The sequence below is a fragment of the Cheilinus undulatus genome, linkage group 8, assembly GCF_018320785.1.
Source record: "Cheilinus undulatus linkage group 8, ASM1832078v1, whole genome shotgun sequence".
Classification (NCBI taxonomy): domain Eukaryota; kingdom Metazoa; phylum Chordata; class Actinopteri; order Labriformes; family Labridae; genus Cheilinus; species Cheilinus undulatus.
The window spans coordinates 5999238-6018056 of record NC_054872.1 but is presented as its reverse complement, the minus strand read 5'-3'; the positions used below and the strand labels follow the sequence as shown (position 1 = coordinate 6018056).

At 42.1% G+C, this 18819-nt stretch overlaps 1 long non-coding RNA gene across 1 annotated transcript; it reads left to right on the top strand.

The window, feature by feature from the left end:
* The first annotated feature begins 7666 nt into the window (after positions 1 to 7666).
* LOC121513272 lies at positions 7667 to 12076 on the top strand. Its single transcript, XR_005992191.1, has 3 exons — positions 7667 to 7957; positions 8066 to 8137; positions 11417 to 12076. It is a non-coding gene; the product is annotated as an uncharacterized LOC121513272 (long non-coding RNA).
* The last annotated feature ends 6743 nt before the right edge of the window (positions 12077 to 18819 follow it).

Below are 18819 nucleotides of genomic sequence, written 5' to 3'. Positions count from 1 at the left end.
AGAAACACGGAAACGGGCGTATCCATCTGCTTTGCAAGGTTAGGGCTGGAGTCTATCCCAGCTGTTATTGGGCAGGGTACACCCTGGACTGGCCGCCAGTCAGTCGCAGGGCTGACATATAGAGAAAGACAAACAGGCACGCTCACAACTACAGCAAATTTAGAATCACCAATTTACCGAACAAGCATGTCTTTGGTGGTGGGAGGAGGCTGGAGTACCTGGAGAGAACCAAAGCATGGGGAGAACATGCAAACTCTGTACAGAACGCCCCTGACCAGGAAGAGAACCAGGAACCTTCTTGCTGTGAGGCAACAGTGCTAACCCCTGCACTGCCGTGCAGCCCAGGACTAGAATTACCCAGGGAAAAAGAATCAACACTTAGTCCAATCCTTTTAATCCAGGCACCCAATGTTGTCAGTTTGTCCACGGTTCTTGGTAAATTGAACAATTGCCTGAGTAGATTTTATGGTGGTGAAAAACAGAGGGAAATAAATGTAAATAGTCCAAGATGGGTTTTAATCACTTTCTTCCCTTTTTCAGTTGTTGTTCTTCAGATTCCACAAACCAGCGATGGCTGCAGGCTCATAACTTTATAAACCAAAGGACCAGATGCAAACTCAGACGTTTGTTCAATAAAGTCAGCAATAAAGTCAGTGTTGTATGGTGTTTTCTGCAAATGGTGGTTACTATGTGGCTCTTAAATGTCATTTCTTTAGCAAATGATAGAGCCTACATGGCAGAAATGATTGCACACTCTCCCATGTTCTCTTTTCTTTCATGCAAACACAAACTTGGCTCTGACTGAGGCCTGTTTCTGTGGCACACAGGGGTTTTATGTTGCCACAGAGCTGGGTTGATCCGTGCAGATGTTTCCTCCCTCTTCTACATAAGTTTCACCAGCCACCACATCAGATAAGAGACAGTTTCTCACTGCCACAATACATTAGCAGAATTTACTTAGAATTTCTAGAATTAGCTAGAACTCCATTTCCAAAAAAGTTGGGGCAGCGTGTAACATATAAATTAAAGCAGAATGCAATTATCTAAAAATCTCATAAACTCATATTTTATCACAATAGACCATCAATAACATATCAGATGTTGAAACTGAGACATTTTACCATTTTATGAAAAAACATTAGCTTATTTGAATTTGACGGCAGCAATACATCTCAAAAAAGTTGGCATGGGGAAACAAAAAGCTGGAAAAGTAAGTGGTACAAATGAAAAGTAGCTTGAGGACAATTTTGCAACTAATTGGGTTACTTGGCATTGAGTCAGTAACATGACTGGTTATAAAACAAGCTTTTTAGAGGGGAAGAGTCTCTTATAAGTAAAGAGTATAAGTAAAGACTCTGAATATCCCACATCTACAGTATAGTCATCAACAGACTCAGAGAATCCGGAGAAATCTAAGAGCAAGGGACATGGTAACACATCTGGAAAGGAACTATCAATGCTGAAAAGTAGAGAGATTTCAGAGCAACACATGCTCCCATCCAGACAGCGTCTCTTTCAGGAAAGGCCTTGACTGTATCAGCAAGACAACCCTAAACCACATCCATCACAACAGCATGGCTTCACAGTAGAAGAATCCAGGCCCTGAACTGGCCTGACTGCAGTCCAATGGAAAAGATTTGGAGCATCATAAAAGGAAAAATCCAGTGAAGAAGACCCAGGACTGGGGAGCATTTAGAATCCTACATCAAGGCAAGAATGGGACAACATTCCTCTTGTGACAAAACTCTGGGAACTGGTCTCTTCACTCCCCAGATGTTTACATGCTGTTGTTAAAGGAAGAAAAGATGCTACACAATGCAAGAAAGGCCCTGATCTGACTTTTTTGAGATGTGTTGAAATGAGACAATATTTTTGATGAACTGGTCAAATTTCTCACTTTCAGCATCTGATATGTTATTTATGCAAAAATCATTTCATTCTGCTTTTTTTAAAATATTACTTAGTGCCTCAACTTTTTTTTTGGAATGGGGTTGTGTAGTCAGCCTTAAAAGTAGCACTACAAACAACAATGATTTCTAGCCTCTTCAAGGTCAACAGTTGCTGGACAGTACTGGGTCAAGAAGAAAAAAATAGGGTGTCAGGGTTCTGTGATTATCTTGTTTCTTCACCGGTGTGGGTGGACCTTGAACTTTGACCTCTAAATCCAATCAGCTCACCCTTGAATCAGAGAGCATGTCAAAGTTTGGAGAAAATCCCTCAAAGGGTTCTCTAGATATCCTATTCACAAGCATGACCTAATGACCCTGACCAGATTCAGTACAAACGTCATCTCTGACCAAAAGAACTGGTTTTATTTTGAAGAGAACTGTTGAGATGTTGTGCTCATAAAAATGGTCTGCACATATGGACAGACAGAGGAATGGACATAAAGCCTCCAGCCCTGACTACCACCAGCGTGTAAGAACATCCCATCTGTGTCATGTCTTCTGGAGAGCCTTGTTTGTCTCATTCTAGTGGGTTCCATTAGTCTCTGCCTGGCATCACTTAGTCATGATTTTGCAACACATATCCTGTTTTCTGTTACAGCGCAAGCAAAGCAAATTTCTGAGGAAAATGTGGAGTAATACTGAGAAGAGAGTAAGAAACAAAGTGAAATGAGCATGTGTTTTCTGTAGCAGTGAGACAGATCAAAGAACTCTGAAGTGAGGCAACGCTGGCCGAGGAGGTCTCTTCCTGTCATGATGATGGCATGACTGAATGATTAAGGAGCCGTTACGACTGGGTGGTCATTGGTCCTGTGGATGCGATCAGACACAGATGGGTGGTACTAAATAAATTAATGAATGAGAGGGGATTAGTCACCATCCTGTCGGGACTGGGCTGGGGAAACTAGACACAAACAGGGTGGTTTTTGGGACGTTTTCTAATCGATCCCTGTGGGTAGAGTGGGTGGTTTTTGGGGCTGTTGGGAAGTGTTGGAGAACAGACAATGCATGAGCCTACTCTGAGTGAAATATTACTACAACACTTTTATGTGCCAGTGGGGTAAAATAGGTGGGTACTAGTGTAAATCTAACTGTAAAACTAATGCTTTTACTTTTTGGCGGTTCTTACTGTCCTGCATTACACAGAGCATTGGGTGGCTGATTTTGTGTTTCTCATGGGCTGTGACAAGATTTCTCATCTTTAAATATTTTCTAAGATTTCTGACACTTTTTCTACCTTTTTTTTTTTTTGGCTGACTGGGTCAGCCCTACATATGGCTCTGTATGTGACTGACTGACTGACTGAGTGACAACACTGCATCAGTGGAGGAGTAGCGACATCTAATGGTGGCGCAAAGTGGACCTCTGCTGAAGCCATGCTCTGTCTGTAGCACTGTGGATACCTTCCATGGGGGAGTAGGCGGAGCTACTCCTTTCCCCTTACCTTGCCAAGCAGATGGATTTGCCAGACTCCATCTCTGTTGTCAGGCAAATCCATCTTGAAAAGCTCCAATCTACAACGTTTGTGCCGAACACAATGCTGTTCAGACCAATCAGTGTTAATTGAAGAGAACGAGGCGGGGTTTAGTTGTACTCAATGCTGTTTGCAATGGCTGCCTCCGGTAGGGTGATTGACTCAGATGTAGCTCTGGTAAAGCATCAGTTTTACCAGAGCTTGACCACATTTCTGCGTTAAATAAAGAATTAAAACAACTCTGAAAGCTTTTCATGATGGGAACTGCTTTTGTGTGAGTTTGTGAGCGTTATGAGGGAAAGGGTTAGTTGTATACAATGGCTGCTAGTGGAGGGATTAACTCGGACTTAGCCACAGCAGCAGTTTTGTCAGAACAGACAGCAACATTGAAAGCTTTTTCAAGACAGAAAAGATGTTTTCACTCTTCTCCTGGTCTGCTCCAGAATGAGTTTGCGATAAATATGGATGGGGTTTACCGGTGTTTCCAATCACTGCTGCCTCAGTCGCTATTAGCTCGGATGTAGCTGTCAGAAAGCAGCAGTTACATTGGAAATGGACCACATTTACTTTAAAACACACTCTTTTTTTTTTTTTAAAAGTCCTGCCCCTCTATGGGAGCTTGTCCAGACAAATTTAAAACACATCCAACTGTTTGACCCCTGTCAGAAAGTGACAGGACCAATCAGTGTTGACGGGCAGTACTTTTGGGCATGGCAGAGTCGTGACCTAAGCAAGGAGCAACAAGAGGCCAGTGCAGTTATGGCGGAAGACATAAGCGTAGATGCTGCTAAAGCGTAAGTTTTATCAGAACTTGACGACATTTCTTTTTTTGAAAGAAGAACAAAGAACAGCAGTGAGTTATTTTCTTTTCAAAAATGGTAGGGATGCAGGCGCAGCTTGTTAGCTGCTACATCACCTGTTTTGTTGCTCTGATTGGCCTGTAAAGATGTGACAGACAGAACGTTCATCCAATCACCATCCGAGTTCTTTTCAAAGCCTCTGCCCTTTCCCAAACGCTGTTTATGCAAGGATTCCCAGATGGATGTGTGAAACAAATCCATCTGCTGTGCCAGGTTAATGAAACAGTGGATCTGGTGTGTCAGATTACCTCTTATCTGTGCAGCATTACAACAGGCGTCCCAGCTAGTTAGGGTCAGCCATATACTTGGTTTTAATCTAGTCTTATTACACATCTTTCTTTCCAAGTTTATTTTTTTTGGCCATAAACTGAACATAAACCGATAAGTAGTATTGCCTTATTTACATGCACACCTAAACTTCAGTGGGAACAATTCTGCACTTTCACAGCTGATGTGGGGCTGCATTGTGGAAGGAATAACTCTCACACAACCATTAAGAAACTAACCAATCAGAGAGCATTTTCCTCACACATCACAGGATTTGGTCTGCTTTATGCACCAATGTGAACATGAACCAAAGCTGTTGTCAAGTGCAACAATTCAACAGATTGGTTCTTGATTGGGACCAGATCAGCTGAGGTGTGCAGTCACACCCCTTTACAAAATACACACTCTGGCCATGGAGCATCATCAAGGACCAATCCAGGGAAATTAACAGATGTGGTCCAACTCCTTTATTTCCACTTCAGTATCTGTCTCCTCTATATCTGTAGTTTTGTCCTACATATGGCAGAATTTAGCTGAGCACATCACCTTTTATCCAGTTTATGTTTTCTCACTGCATCCTCTCTGGTGTCCTCTGGTGCCCCCCAGAGGCTCATACTTTAAAAACCAGTAGTGTAACTAACAAGTTCATTAACTGTCCATCTACTAATTAACTAATAAGTAGGAGGTGACGGTGGTTCTCCACCGTGGTTTCTGACGGCCACAAAACAGAGGAGAGATGAAAAGAAGCACCAGGACCAGCAGAATCAGACTCAGTAATCTCTACCACAGCGTGTGGTTACTCCTACAGCACAAATCACATCAGAGGAGATGACAGGGGAATGTGAGACACTCCCTCACCCGCATCCCAAACTTTTCCTGTTCAGTTTGGGAGTTTTTTGGATTTCGTAAGACGGCGTATTTGTAGACACTCCGGCCAACAGGAAATGCAGAATACCAGACAGTGAAAGGGTGTAACACCACCAACTTTTCATCCTTCCTTTCTACAGTCATGCAGATTTCATCCTAATGTAGAGCAGGTTTAAATTACCTCCAGGAGATTTTGTTGCAATACTGATGGCGGATTTATATTAATAAGGGTTTATTTTTTTTTGGTATAGCTTTTCACTTTGTTAGTCTACTTTTTCTTACTTGCACATGTGCAGTTGTGGTTAAGTACTCTCTCTCCACCTTCTTATCTATTATTTTTTTTATTGTAGTTTTCTTTTTTAAAGGTTATTTTTGGTGCTTGTTTGCCTTTATTATGATAGGACAGTTAAAGAGAGACAGGAAAAATGAGGAGAGAGATTGGGGATGACACGAAACCATCCCACAACCACAGCGTTGAGGATTACAGCCTCTGTGAACAGGTGCCTGCTCTATTAACGGAGCCAAACCAGCTCCCTACACTTTCCTATTTTGAAGAATATTTCCAAGTTTTCCATAAACATTGCAGTTATATTGTTGCTGTCAATTTATTTATTTATTTATTTTTTTTTTGCAATCATGAGTTGAAGATGTTGTATGTTGAAATTAAAATGTGATTTTGAAGATGATGGCCTTTTTCACCGGTACAGCCCCTGCCTATACACAGACCATGCATAGTGTGTAGAGCCTCATCATCCAGGGTGGGCCTCAGTTGTAGCTTTTTTTGTCCTCTCTCTCTCTCTCTCTTAGGCCAGTGTTTGTATGATAAATCTGATCAAGGTTATGGATATACAACGCTGACCCAAAAAATCTTAACCTGGTTCTCACATGTTGGTAAATTAATCTTCGAGAGATCTATTTTTTTATATTGGTACCATCTGTGATCAATTAAGTGCACGGTGTCCACTCTCTCTCTCTGCAGATACTCTCTGCACAGAAACTCTCCTCCTGCCTGTCCCCTAAGTTCATCTGCTGTTCTGCAACCTTGTAAAATATCAACTTCCATTGATTAGTTTGTGGATTTCACAATAAAACTTGGGGGCAATGGGGGGGGGGGCAGATTAATGTTCTGATGAAAATAATTAATCCCTAGTGATCACCTTTAGATGGCTGATTTCATTCATGCAAACGGCACTGACACATAGACGCTGTTTGCTCTTCAGTGCAGTTATGGATAATTTTAATCCTTTGTTTTGTGCATTTAACATGTTTTTTTTTTTTACTCAGTCCTTTGGTTAATCTTGCTCTTTGAGATTTTCTCCTTGTAACTTTGGGGACCAAACCATTAACCTTTTCTGTTTATTAGTTTTTTGTTTAGTTTTTTTTTTTTTTTTTTTAATGGATGCAATTTTTTTAGTGTTGATTACAGGTGTGGCACCAGGATTACAATTTTGAATGGCCCTAATAATACACAGTGCTTAACAAATTTATTAGACCACCTGTCATATTTGTCTCAAAGACCATCTAGCATCATGAAGTGCTTTAATGCGGACTCTTTCATTTTCAGTCAGCTCTCCATGTTTTACCATTTTGAACAGGAATGAGGAATTTCAAACTGAATTCACCCAAATTTGAGCCGGCTTACTGGGCTTCTCTGAGAAATTAATCAAGTATAACATTCAAGAGCTTCTACATATTGGTGTATTAACTATTGCAGAAACATAAAAAATGATTTTGGTAATTAGCAATGCTGTTAATTTAGGGCAGTTGGCACAAACCTTACTTTGGTTAGGGTTAGGGTGGTTTAATAAATTTGCTAAGCACTGTATATTAAAAAAAACCTGTTCCCCTTCCATATAGACAAATATGTTCTACAGTCTACTTTTTTAGAGAAAATGCTGGAGATGATTCTGATCCACAGTCTTTTGTTTATGTGACAAAGTCAGAATAATTTATTGGCCCAGTAAATCATGCATTTCTTGTTGCGTAATGCAAAAATATTATTCTGTTGTCTGCTACGCCACAGGTGTCAAACTTAAGGCCCGGGGGCTAAATGTGGCCCACGACGCAGTTTTACCCGGCCTGCAAGATCATTTCATATCTTAATTTGAAGTGGCTCACCTGAATGAGGTCTGCAGATTTACTCCAGTATAAAAATGTAGATTTTTACCTTGAAGATTAAAAAAAAAAAAAATCCTTGTTAAGTCATAAAATCTGAAAAAGTAGAGAGTAGAAATAGTCAGGAATGAGTGAAATAAATTAATCTGTGCTTTCATTAAATATTTTCATTTTGCATCCTAAGATTATGATTTCAACTTAGGATTTTTGTGGTGATTTCATCTGCGCTGATCTTATTTTGGTGGGTTCTGGTTCCGGTGTCTTTGGTGTCTGTGGCTAACTTCACTCTGCTTCCTCTGAGGCTGCTCCTTCCCCCCTTGGCGCTGAGGCTGATTGATCACGCCTGATTCTGCTCTGCAATCAAGCACTCCTCAACACAGCTGCACAGACTTGCCTCAGCGCCAGAGTATCACCTGCCTCACAGAGTGGTACCTCAGCTCTCTCTCTGGTTTTCTCTTTGAGATATTTTCATGAGAATTTCTAGTGACATTATAGTGAACTGGATTTTAACCCTGCCTTTTCCTCTTCTTTTCCAGTGCCTCACTCCTTGCCTCACATCAGCCCAAACCCAGCACACACTCCCAGGAGCCCCTCACTACCTCAGACCTGTAGGTTGACAGTTTTAAATCGTGACCCTGTTAGGCTCTCAGGTTTAACCTAAATTCAGATCTTGGACCCTGCTGTGATTGAGTTTGACCGCCCTGTGCTATGCTAAAGATCCATAAATCAGGGGTCATCAACTTAATTTGTGCAAGGGCCAAGGGCTTTTTCCCAGTCAGTCACTTTGGGGGGCCAAACTCTGAAATAAACCAAATACATTTTTTAGAATGGACCAGTTAACACTTTTTTTTTGTTTAAAGAAAATTATTTTCTTGTAAATACACTCAACAAAAATATAAACGCACAAAGAAATATTTTTTGTTATTTTTATGTCATAAAATATAGTCCATATCCCAGAATAACAGGACATTTTTCTGAACAAATGAGCTTTAATTTGTGAGCATTGCAATCAGTTTTAAAGCAATAGTCCTGGAATAATGGCAGCAAGAGCACAATGGGGATGTATGGTTCAAGTTCACTGATGCCAGTAACGCGTGTGTCAACCATTAGCCTCGCGCAGACGGTTCCTGACTGTCTGGGCTGAAATCTGCTTGTTGTGAAGACCAACAGTCTCATCAGAAGTTCTGGTTGCTGGGTGGACCTGATCACGCAGGTGCTGGAGCCACATGTACCGGTCTTGAGCGGGCATGGTCACACATGGCCGGCAGGCATGTGCGCGGTTCACTGTGGGACTAGTCTCTCTGAAGCGAGTCCTCAGGCGGCTGACGGTGGAATGATGCACATTCAGTTGTGCTGCCACTGCTGTAACGGATAACCCAGCATTGAGCATGCCAATGGCACGCTCCATCATGATTTGCAACATCTGTGGCATATTGACAAGAGACAAAAGTACACATTTTGGTGTGCCCTTTTATTGACTAGACTGTAAGGAGTGTCTGTGTACTAGTCATGCATATTAACCACCACTCTGGCATGCTCCATGACTCTCATGGGTTGAAAAACTCAACCTGGGATTACAGTCACTGGGAGTGGCCAAGTGAAAATGGTCCACTGGGTTTGAGCAAAACAAATCAATTAATAAACAAATACATCATAAATCTGAATATATTTCATGAAAGTCCAATTTTATTCACCATTTTAGGTTTGTGTGTTTATATTTTTGTTGAGTATACAATGTAATTTTTAGGTTCTAACAGTGAGATCAGTCCTATATTGCAGCCAGCCAAAGGGGGCAATTGAGATATTTCAGTTGAAAATATTTTAATGGCTGTCATGTTGTCCATCACTGGGTTTGACGCTAATATGAGGTGTAGAGGCAAGTGAAAAAAGCCCAAGCAGGAAAATTGCACTCTGACTTCACCTGGTGAGACTCGAGTCTCTCTCCTTCACCAAGACACAGGTGAAGGAGGTGCTCATGTGCACCTGTGCTTGTTCTAAAGCATTGGCAGGATAACCTGGCCTAATATGATTGGTTATGACTTCCCACCTGACATCTGCATAATCATGAGTTTGCATGCTTGAAAAGGTTAAACTGTATTTTAGGTTTATAGAATTTAGGGCTGCCCTTCATCACTGATTCTGTTCATAACTTTCATGGACAGAATTTCTAGGTGCAGCCAGGGTGTTGAGGGCGTCCAGTTTGGTGGCCTCAGGATCAGGTCTCTGCTTATTAGGGATGATGTGGTTCTGTTGGCTTCATCAGACCGTGACCTTCAGCTCTCACTGGAACCTAGTGTGAGTGTTCGCAACCGAGTGTGAAGCGGCTGGAATGAGAATCAGCACCTCCAAATCTGAGGCCATGGTCCTCAGTCAGAAAAGGGTGGAATGCCCTCTCCAGGTTGGAAATGAGATCCTGCCCCAAGTGGAGGAGTTCATGTATCTCGGGGTCTTGTTCATGAGTGAGGGAAGCATGGAACAGGAGATTGACAGGTGGATTGGTGCAGCATCAGCAGTGATGAGGTCTCTGCATCAGTCTGTCATGGTGAAGAAAGAGCTGAGTTGAAAGGCGAAGCTCTCGATTTACCGGTCGATCTAAGTTCCAACCCTCACCTATGGTCACGAGCTGTGGATAGTGACCGAAAGAACGAGATCACGGACACAGGCGGTTGAAATGAGTTTCCTAAGCAGGGTGTCTGGGCTCTCCTTTAGAGATAGGGTGAGAAGCTCGGCCATCAGGGAGAGACTTGGAGTAGAGCTGTGCTCTTCCACGCTGAGAGGAGCCAGATGAGGTGGCTCAGGCATCTGGTCTGGTTGTCTCCTGGAAGCCTCCCTGGTGAGGTGTTTGGGGCAGGTCCCACTGGGAGGAGGCCCGTGGAAAACCCAGGACATGCTGGAGAGACTATGTTGCTCGGCTGGCCTGGGATCCCCTAGGAAGAGCTGGACGAAGAGGCCAGGGAGAGAGAATTCGAGGCTTCCCTGCCTAGGCTGCTACCCCCATGACCCGATCTCGGATAAGCAGAAGAAGATGGATGGATGGATGGAGAATTCAAATAGCAAAATAAAAAGTATAAGCAAGGAAAGTCAGTTATCTCCAAAACTTTTTTGGGTGAGCCAAATGACAGAGTGGCTGGGTCCAGGCCCCTATGCCCTGCCCATAACATCAGAGCTGCTTGATTACCATTGTAAGGCTTTTTTTCCAGGAAAATGATACAACGATGATGTTTTTATCTCTTGAAAACTCAAATTTTTTCCTGGCTGGTGGAGAAACAACTCTTCCATTACAGACATTGGTTAAATATACTCTGGTACGTCCAACAAAATTCCCCATTCCAGGTGCAAATGAGTGTCTACATGTATTATTGATTGCTTTCTCACTTCCTGTCTCCTCCACCTCAGCCTCACTGTTTCCATCTTCAGTCTCTCTAAAGTCTGAAACCAGTGCAGGAAAATATTAGCAGATGTGTCTATTATCAATAAAGTTCACTCACAATCCAGGAAAAAACAGTACACTAATTTAATTCAGAAAGAAGCAACAGTCTGTCCCCACAGATGTTGGCTACAAATGCTACAGTGATTTCTTAGAATAAAGTGTCTCTGAGACATGAGACCAAAATTTCAGTCAGGACAGACATGCAATCTGCAGACAAACACTAGAGAGAAGAGTTTACTACTCGTGTCCATCCAGCATCTGCATCAGTGTGTTGTGTCTGTGTGGATTCACTCAGACTGATTGATGAACATGCAAAAACAAACCCACAGAGGTCGATCTCCGTTTTTTTTGTTTTTAAAACCAGCACACAGCTGTTGTGTAGTCTGTAGAGCATGCTGTGGTGTTAGTCACTGTCCTGTCATCATTCTTCTCCCCCCTCATGTGTCTTCTTCCTCAGAGCTGTCTGGGTGTCCTCTTCAGACCGACCCACAAACCACCAGAACTTCCTCCGTCTGCTCACAAACGTTTATTACAGGCCCGGCCTGGAGGACGCTGTGGTCGTCTCTTCAGCTCCAGTGAAGGAGTAAAGTCTGTAGGCTGAACTTCAGCAGCTGAAAACCTTCAGCGAAAAATGTCGGAACTTTGAAAGGCGACCTCTTATATCATTATATATGTATAATTTCTGGTTCATCTGTACACTGCTTGGGGAGTGCTTATGCAAGTGTTCCATGCCGATCAAGTTTTGAATAGAACTGAATTCAAAAAATCTTTGGACATGACCTTTAAAAATCTAATGGGAACTGATTTCCCTCCTGCGTTTTTGACAAAAGAACAAGTGAAATGTCTCTGTGCTACTTCTCATCGAAGCCGTGCTACACACTACATCATTTTAGGCCTGATTTGAGTCTGATTTGCTCCCATTGTTTTATGGCTCCTGATTGGGTTGGAGCTCCATAAATCATAAATGTGAAACATGTTTGATATGTATAATTCCAGAACTGACTGCCAAAGGAACACCTGCAATAGCTGATGCAATCAGGCAGATCTGGAAGCTCAACAACGTCATACAGCTCACAAACATGGCAGCAAACATCAGCACAAATGAGTAAAGTGGAGAACTGAAGAAAGACCAGCTCATAGAATTATGGTAATATTAGTGCCTTTAAAATGTCTCATGTAAGTCATGCCACAGGCAGACACATAAATACTGCATAAATTCTCCTAAGGTCAGTATTTAGTAGAGCCATCTTTGGCTGAAATTTGCTCAAGCTCTGTCAGGTTGTAGGGAGATCATCCCATTTCAGGTCCAGCCACTTGTTGTCTTTAAATCATTTCTGTGTAGCTTTTGCTGTTTGTTTCAGCTCATTGTCTTGATTAAAGATAAATCTCTCCCAAGCTGTAGTCCTCTTGCATCTTGGTGACTTCCTGCAGAGTCTCTCCCAGCTCAGCTGCTGAAGCTTGGAACTCCTTCAGAGTAGTCATTGGTGTCTTGGTGGCGTCTCTCACTAGTCTCCTTGCATCCTCTCTCAGTTTGTGAGGACGGCCTGATCTATGAAGATTTACACTTGCCATATTCCTTCCATTTCTTGATGATAGATTTAATTGAATTCAGGGGATTGTTTAGTAACTTATACTTTAACCTATTCACTGGAGTGTTCTTTTGTCTTCATGATGTAATGGTAGCCAGGAATACTGATTAACCAGTGACTGGACCTTCCAGACGCAGGTGTCTTTATACTACAATCACTTGATACACATTTTCTGCACTAAGGTGATCCCTATTTCTCTAATTGTAAGACTACTTGCACCAGTGGGCCAGACCTCTGTTGACTTAGGTCAGTCACTTATATAATTGACATAGAAATCTCTTTTAATTTTTTTACAGATGTTTTGTCATTTTATTTTGTCAAAAAACATGATTGATTTATAAAACTAATGAAGGGTAGAACATCTAAGGCAGGAGTGCATAAACCTTTGTCCACTGAGGGCCACATACAGAAGTTTATCAGAACGTTGGGGGCACTTTAATATCTACAGGACGAGGTCTATGACATTGATTAAGTCAGAAACAGAATGAAGGAGGAGCTGGGGTGGAGGAGGGTTGCAAGAGCAGCACGCAGAGAGTAGCATGGCCAGGCAAGAGCAGTTTGAATATGGCAGCGTGAGAGTGATTGGCCAATAGCATGCTTAGAGCAAAGCAGATGGACGTCAGCTGATGAGGGCTTGTGTGAGATCAGTTGACTGGGGTAGAGCTTGACTCTGTGGCTTGACTTAGCTATTGCTAAACACTCGATTTAATGACTGACAAGGAAAAGAGACAATCATTTTCAGATTTTTGGGGATACCTATCAGATTTCAGGGGGTGCTGTTTGGCCCTAGCTGCTCCTTGCTCCGCCCCTGGAATATTGGAGTTAGAAAACAATATTATTATTTTGATTGCCAATATTCAAATGTGGGCAATATTTCATCTTATTTCTAGAATTACAACCATAGTTTTGACACCCCCGATCTAACGAGTGAATGCTTTTTTTAGGTACTGTAAATGTTTGATAACAGAAGGTGCAGATGAGTTTTGAAATGCTTCACTGAGCTATGAGGTTTTAGAGGGAAATGAGACTTTAAGGAGCAGTGGTGGACTTATTTTACATCACTGTGGCTGCCAGGAGTTTGCTGAAAGGGAATATACAGTCATGGACGAAAATATTGGCACCCCTGGAATTTTTCTAGAAAATACACCCTTTCTCCCAGAAATTTGTTGCAATCACAAATGTTTTTGGTATACACATGTTTATTTCCTTCATGTGCACTGGAACAAGACAAAAAATCAGAAGAAAAAAGACAAAATTGACATAATTTGACACAAAACTCAAAAAATGGGCTGGACAAAATTATTGGCACCCTTTTAAAACTGTGGATAAATCATTTTATTTCAAGCATGTGATGCTCATTTAAATTCACCTGTGGCAGTAACAGGTGCTGGCAATCTAGAAATCACACCTGAAGCCAGTTAGAATGAATAAAAGTTGACTCAGCCTTTGTGTTGTGTGCCTGTGTGTGTCATGGAAAAGAGAAAGAGGAGCCGAGAATCATCTGAGGACTTAGGAAGCAAAATTGTGGAAAAATATGAACAATCTCAAGGTTTCAAGATCTTGAAATTCCTTTGTCCACTGTGTGTAATATAATCAAGAGGTTTATAACCCATGGAGCTGTGGCTGATCTCCCTGGACGTGGATGGAAGAGAAAAATTGACAAAAGAATGCAACGCAGGATAGTTGGAATGGTGGATAAACATCCTCAGCCAACTTCCACACAAATTCAGGCTGTCCTGCAGACTTAGGGTGCAAAAGTGTCAGCTGGGACCATACGTGGTAATCTGAATGAGATGAAGTGCTATGGCAGGAGACCGAGGAGAACCCCACTGCTGACAAAGAGACATAAAAAAGCCAGACTGGAGTTTGTAAAAATGTACCTGAGTAAGCCTCAATCCTTCTGGGAGAACATTTTTTGGACAGATGAGACTAAGGTAGAGCTTTTTGGAAAAGCAGGTCATTCTACTGTTTACAGAAAACGGAATGAGGCCTACAAAGAAAAAAACCTGCCTTGACTGTGTGCAAGGAATTGTGAAATCTGAGACTATCAAAAAATTTTGGGCCACAATGTAGGGTCTAGTGTCAGAAAGCTGGGTCTGCATCAGAGGGCATGGGTAATCCAGCAGGACAATGACCCTAAAGAAACCTTAAAAAAACACCAAGAAATGGTTGGAGACAAAGCTGGAGAGTTCTGAAGTGGGCAGCAATGAGTCTGGATCTAAATCCCATTGAACACCTATGAAGAGATCTCAAAACTGCTGTTGCAAGAAGCACCCTTCAAATCTGAGAGACCTGGAGCAGTTTGCAAAAGAAGAGTGGTCCAAAATTCCAGTTGAGAGAAGAAGCTTGTTGATGATTATAGGAAGCAATTGGTTTCAGTTATTTTTTTCCGAGGATGTACAACCAAATATTAAGTTAAGGATGCCAATAATTTTGTCCGGCCCATTTTTTGAGTTTTGTGTAAAATTATGTCATTTTTGTCTTTTTTCTTCAGATTTTTTGTGTTGTTCAAATGCACATAAAGGAAATAAACACACGTATACCAAAAGTATTTGTTGATTGCAACAATTTCTGGGAGAAATAATGTTAAACTGACATCCAGACCAATATTTTTGTCCATAACTGTAAAAACATGCAATTATTTGTGATTTTAAAAATTAATGGACTAATTGTGGACTTGGATTATCCTCCATTAATGCAGTCAGGGTGACAGCCCTAGATTTCATTATACTTTAAAACTATGACATTTTCTTGAAAAAACAAAACAAAACAAAGCTGATCAGTTTTAATATTATATAATTTTTTGGGGCTATTTTCAATTGAACATAGGTTGAGAAGGATCAGTGCACTCATATTTCACACATTTAACTTTTCGGGGAATTGGGGTCTATATTTGTGTGAATCCCCGTAAGTAATCAGATATTAATGCGACTGTGCTCAGGGCTGGGCAATATGGCCTAAAATTGATATGCCGATATATTTTTACCATATCCTTATATATATCACGATATTTTGAAATGGCCTTTCAGCAGCTGTATTTAATTCAGCCCTAAATGACACCAGTTTGGTGATTAAAATAGACTGTTCTATTGGATTTTGAATAAAATTGTGTGCAGAAAGTAAAAATCAATATAAAGTCAAATTTAGCAGTTCTATTTTGAAAAGGACTTCATTCAAACTTTTACTAATAAATCAAAAATACATAAACATGAAATACTCTGTCTTTTACAGTGTATGGAAAATCCAGAATTTTTTTTCTTTATGTTTACTATTGCTGTTTATAAAATGATTATTTTCCTCATTAAGGATGAAGCAAACCAACACAAAACTCACCAATCCTGCATGCAGCCGATGGCCAAACCCCTGCAGTCTAGTCCTCCATTCAAGCCAAAACCCTGCAGTCTGGCCCACCATTCAGGCTCACAGCTGTGATTATATTAGTCCGTTATCTGTGCTGATGAAAGCTGGACCAGTTTGACAGGTTCATCACATGGGAGCATCTTTAGACCTTATTCAAGAAGCTCTCCTGTGTGATCATGGGAGGGGGGCTTGTCTGGAGGCAGGAACATTTTAACTCCTCGCAGTCGGTGTTTTGAACTATTAGACTGAGATAAGGCTCCGTTGTTGTGGAGAAGTGGATCACATTTGTACGCTGCTGGGCCGTCTTCTCTCAGACGTGTACAACTCTGGCAGGGAGTTTTCAGTAAAATGCTTGTGCCCTGGCAAATCTTGTGTTCTGGGTTAAGTGTGTTTATGAGATTTTTAAATCCTGGCTTTTCAACAACACTGGACTCATGTCTTTAGCGACGTGTTGTGTTACTGCCGCCGTTATCTTGGAGTCATCTTGTGGCATATTTTAACAAATACTGCATGAGTCTGACCTTTTCCTTTTCAAAGTTGAACGACTGTTCAGCGCTGCGGATCCAGTGATTTCTCGTTGTCTGTCTCAAAAGGCAGCTAACTAGCTGCTAACTCGCCATGCTGCTCTGTTTACCTTTCTCTCCCATGCTTCTCTCGCCGCTGATACAAAAACGCGCATGTACAGGAGTTTTCTGGATGGGCGGGGGAGAGGGAGGGCTCTCTGCTGTGAGAGATGCGTTCAGGGTCAATGGGAGACGCAAAACTCCGGCGAGAAATGCACGCTGACGGCTCAAAACTTCCACATAATTTACACTCGGATATTCGCGATATAGTCATTTTATACATCATGCATGGCAAAACCCAGGATACATCGAGTATACTCGATATATCACCCAGCCCTAACTGTGCTTATTTGATATCGAGAATATCAAGCTCACTATGCTGCTATGCTTTGCTAGCTAATATCTTAGTTTCATTTTTAATCTCTGTGGCGTAGCCTGTTGAGCCAGATAATTACTGTTCCAAGATTTTTTACTACTAATATAATTTTTGAACATTTCTTCTTGCAGAGGAGCTGGAAATGCACAGAGAGTCTTCATCTCCTCACTGGTTTCGTCTTGATGATGTCCATGTTTAGACAAGAAGCCCACCAGGCCTGAATCTATCCACTCTACCCCTTCACTCCTGGACCCCTTTGATGTCAGACTCCCTCTCTTAATCCCCCTGGGCCTTTTTCACCTCAGTTCTCCTTCTATCTCACCTCCTCTCCACCATTCCCCTCCTCTCATCTCTGTTTATGACTGTTGTTGCGTCTGTCCCCATGGAAACCACTCTGGGCTCTCAGGCCTACGTCTGGGCTCCAAAACATATCAGAGAGAGAGAGTGGAAACGGAGAGGGATGACAGAAAGAAATCTAAAAGAATCTCGAGACATGGCAGAGAAAACGACATCTGTCTGGGAAGTCTCAAGCTTAATTATCTTTTAAGACTCACGGGGAAAGTGAAGGATTCAAAAATGTAGGGACAAGCGGAGGAGCCAGGGACAATCATGGTGCAGATTCCTCTAATTCTTTAAAGCAGACAGGAGTAAGTAGAAGAGCCTACAAAGAGGAATAAAATGATTAACAGGTGAATGAAAAGTAAGAGCCTGCATGTGGAAAAGACATACTAAAAAGAAGGGCTTTTACGTCAGTGTACCAGTTAGAGATGTGAGGCCTTAAATGAACCTGCTGTGCAGATCGGCATCTGTTTGCCAGGGAGAAACGGAGCCTCCACCCTGGACCAGACCAACACTGAGATCATTGTTGTTCCACAGAGCTCGCCGAGCTCCAGCAGCAGGGCTCCACTGTGGTGGGTCCATGTAGGACTTTACAGTACTTTTCCAGAGTAATTTCTCCTCTATGAGATAATACACCAGAGAGCATGATACAGGAGAGAGATGCAACGTAGATCATAAACAATTCCAGAGGTTTGATAACCGCTGTCATGATGTAGGATTGGTTTGACGAGCAAAAAGCAAGAGTTTGTCTGTGCACACCTGCACCTCCATGATATACTGTACACAGCACAGGGGCAAAATGGGGCTTAATAACTCAACGTTCATTCACCCAGCTTTGTAAAACAGATGAAAACATGCTAAAATCCTGTGTGATCTTGATTTGAGGTATTTTATCCATCCTAAAGCTCAACACCATCCAGAGGTGGTTTTAGTATCAGTCCGTTCTTTGCAGTCACGTGATTCTAAAGACATGGAAATGCCCATTGGAGGTCAGGAAGGAAGTTGGGGATAGTCATTAGAAGTAGATGGAAACAGAGAAAAGGTAGAACTTTCCAGCTCTACACGGACCTTTACACTACAATTAAAGTTACAACTATTTTTACATACATACAGTACAATCAGACCTGGAGAAGGCATTCGACCATGTCCCTCAGGGAGTCCTGCGGAGGGTGCTCCAGGAGTATGGGGTACTGGACCCCCTGATAAGGGCTGTTCAGTCCCTGTACGACTGGTGTAAGGGCTTAATCCGCATTGTCGGAAGTAAGTCGGACTCGTTTCCGGTGAGGGTTGAACTCCACCAGGGCTGCCCTTTATCACCGGTTCTGTACTTATGGACATAATTTCCAGGGACGCTAAGGGGTTCCAGTTTGGTGGCCTCAGGATCAGGTCTCTGCTTTTTGCAGATGATGTGGTTCTGTTGACTTCATCAGGCCACAACCTTCAGCTCTCACTCGAACGGTTCGCAACCGAGTGTGAACCGGCTGGAATGAGAATCAGCACCTCCATCTGCCATGTCCCTAAGTCAGAAAAGGGTGGAATGCCCTCTCCAGGTTGGGAATGAGATTGTCCCAAGTGGAGGAGTTCAAGTATCTTGGGGTCTTGTTCACGACTGAGGGAAGAATGGAGTGGGAGA